Here is a 3,627-nt window from a genome sequence, read left to right on the forward strand (position 1 = left end):
GATGGGCGCGGGGGTTGGGGTATCTCCCGGGATGATGGTTATGGGGTTACCCAGGCCTGGGGGGGGGTCCTGGTGGACCATCATCCAGGTGGGACCACCCTGACCCCCCCACCCTGAGCTCAGAGGGCTGTGGCAGCAACCTGTTCACTCTGGGCCCTACTGATGGGCACGGGGTTGGGGTATCTCCCAGGATGAGGGGTATGATCTAAGATGGGGTTACCCAGGCCTGTGGAGGGGTCCTGGTGGACCATCACCCAGGTGGGCCCACCCTGACCCCCCCACCCTGACCTCAGAGGGCTGTGGCAGCGACTTGTTCACTCTGGGCCCTACTGATGGGCATGGGGGCCCTGGGATGAGGGGTACAGCTGTGGAGGGGGGGTCTAAGATGGGGTTGCCCCAGCCGTAGGGGGGTCCTGGTGGACCATCATCCAGGTGGGACTACCCTGACCCCCCCACCCTGAGCTCAGAGGGCTGTGGCAGCAACCTGTTCACTCTGGGCCCTACTGATGGGCACGGGGTTGGGGTATCTCCCAGGATGAGGGGTATGATCTAAGATGGGGTTACCCAGGCCTGTGGAGGGGTCCTGGTGGACCATCACCCAGGTGGGCCCACCCTGACCCCCCCACCCTGACCTCAGAGGGCTGTGGCAGCGACTTGTTCACTCTGGGCCCTACTGATGGGCACGGGGGTTGGGGTATCTCCCGGGATGATGGTTATGGGGTTACCCAGGCCTGGGGGGGGGTCCTGGTGGACCATCATCCAGGTGGGACCACCCTGACCCCCCCACCCTGAGCTCAGAGTCCCCCCCCCCATTGGCCCCACGGGTGTGGGGACAACGCGGGGTGGGGAGTGGGCACGGCATGGCAGGGGGGACACCCTGGTGGCACTACCCGTGGTGGGGACATGGGTGGCTTTGGTGGCACTTTGGGGTGAGGAGCACCGTTTCTCAAGGGACGCCGGTGCTGGAGGGGGGACACGGGTGGCTTTGGTGGCACTTGGGGGTCAGGAGACCTGTCCCTTAAGGCACTGTGATGATGGGGGGGTTGTGGGGTGGCTTTGGTGGCACTTTGGGGTCAGGAGAGCCATCTCTCAAGGCACAATGAGGTGATGATGAAGGATCCAGGGTGGCTTTGGTGGCACTTTGGGGTCAGGAGAGCCACCTCCCAAGTCACAACGAGGTGATGACGAGGATGTGGGGACTGATGGGCATGGGGGCCCTGGGATGAGGGGTACAGCTGTGGAGGGGGGGTCTAAGATGGGGTTGCCCCAGCCGAGGGGGGGTCCTGGTGGACCATCATCCAGGTGGGACCACCCTGACCCCCCCACCCTGAGTCTCTCAAGGCACAATGAGGTGATGATGAAGGATCCAGGGTGGCTTTGGTGGCACTTTGGGGTCAGGAGAGCCACCTCCCAAGTCACAACGAGGTGATGACGAGGATGTGGGGTGGCTTTGGTAGCACTTTGGGTCAGGAGACCCATCTCTCAAGGCACAACAAAGTGATGATGAGGATCTGGGGTGGCTTTGGTGGCACTTTGGGGTCAGGAGCCCTGTCCCCAAGGCACAGCGTGGTGGCAGATGGGATATGAGGTGGCACTTTGGGGTCAGAAGACCCATCTCTCGCACAATGAGATGATGATGAGGATGTGGGGTCGCTATGGTGGCACTTGGGGTCAGGAGCACCATTCCTCAAGGGACACTGGTGACAGAAGGGGTCATGGGTGGCTTTGGTGGCACCTTGGGATCAGGAGCCCTGTCCCTTAAGGCACAGCGTGGTGACAGAGAGGACGTGAGGTGGCTTTGGTGGCACTATGGGGTCAGGAGCACCAGTCCCTTAAGGCACTGTGATGATGGGGGGGTTGTAAGGTGGCTTTGGTGGCACTTGGGGTCAAGAGCACCATCCCACAAGGCACAACAGGGTGATGGTGGGGCTGTGGGGTGGCTGTGGTGGCACTTTGGGGTCAGGAGACCCATCTCTCAAGGCACAACGAGGTGACAGAGAGGGGATATGAGTGGCTTTGGTGGCACTTTGGGGTCAGGAGCCCCATCTCTCAATGCACAACAGGGTGATGATGAGGATGTGGGGTGGCTTTGGTGGCACTTGGGGTCAGGAGACCCACCTCTCAAGGCACAATGAGGTGACAGAGAGGGGACATGAGTGGCTTTGGTGGCACTTTGGGGTCAGGAGCCCCATCTCTCAAGGCACAACGAGGTGATGACGAGGATATGGGGTGGCTTTGGTGGCACTTTGGGGTCAGGAGCCCCATCTCTCAAGGCACAACGAGGTGATGACGAGGATATGGGGTGGCTTTGGTGGCACTTTGGGGTCAGGAGCCCCATCTCTCAAGGCACAACGAGGTGATGACGAGGATATGGGGTGGCTTTGGTGGCACTTTGGGGTCAGGAGCCCCATCTCTCAAGGCACAACGAGGTGATGACGAGGATATGGGGTGGCTTTGGTGGCACTTTGGGGTCAGGAGCCCCATCTCTCAAGGCACAACGAGGTGATGACGAGGATATGGGGTGGCTTTGGTGGCACTTTGGGGTCAGGAGCCCCATCTCTCAAGGCACAACGAGGTGATGACGAGGATATGGGGTGGCTTTGGTGGCACTTTGGGGTCAGGAGAGCCACCTCCCAAGTCACAACGAGGTGATGACGAGGATGTGGGGTGGCTTTGGTAGCACTTTGGGTCAGGAGACCCATCTCTCAAGGCACAACAAAGTGATGATGAGGATCTGGGGTGGCTTTGGTGGCACTTTGGGGTCAGGAGAGCCACCTCCCAAGTCACAACGAGGTGATGACGAGGATGTGGGGTGGCTTTGGTAGCACTTTGGGTCAGGAGACCCATCTCTCAAGGCACAACAAAGTGATGATGAGGATCTGGGGTGGCTTTGGTGGCACTTTGGGGTCAGGAGAGCCACCTCCCAAGTCACAACGAGGTGATGACGAGGATGTGGGGTGGCTTTGGTAGCACTTTGGGTCAGGAGACCCATCTCTCAAGGCACAACAAAGTGATGATGAGGATCTGGGGTGGCTTTGGTGGCACTTTGGGGTCAGGAGCCCTGTCCCCAAGGCACAGCGTGGTGGCAGATGGGATATGAGGTGGCACTTTGGGGTCAGAAGACCCATCTCTCGCACAATGAGATGATGATGAGGATGTGGGGTCGCTATGGTGGCACTTGGGGTCAGGAGCACCATTCCTCAAGGGACACTGGTGACAGAAGGGGTCATGGGTGGCTTTGGTGGCACCTTGGGATCAGGAGCCCTGTCCCTTAAGGCACAGCGTGGTGACAGAGAGGACGTGAGGGGGCTTTGGTGGCACTATGGGGTCAGGAGCACCAGTCCCTTAAGGCACTGTGATGATGGGGGGGTTGTAAGGTGGCTTTGGTGGCACTTGGGGTCAAGAGCACCATCCCACAAGGCACAACAGGGTGATGGTGGGGCTGTGGGGTGGCTGTGGTGGCACTTTGGGGTCAGGAGACCCATCTCTCAAGGCACAACGAGGTGACAGAGAGGGGATATGAGTGGCTTTGGTGGCACTTTGGGGTCAGGAGCCCCATCTCTCAAGGCACAACGAGGTGATGGAGAGGGGATATGAGTGGCTTTGGTGGCACTTTGGGGTCAGGAG

This window comes from Calidris pugnax, unplaced genomic scaffold, assembly GCF_001431845.1.
Source record: "Calidris pugnax isolate Ruff unplaced genomic scaffold, ASM143184v1 scaffold107, whole genome shotgun sequence".
Taxonomy (NCBI): domain Eukaryota; kingdom Metazoa; phylum Chordata; class Aves; order Charadriiformes; family Scolopacidae; genus Calidris; species Calidris pugnax.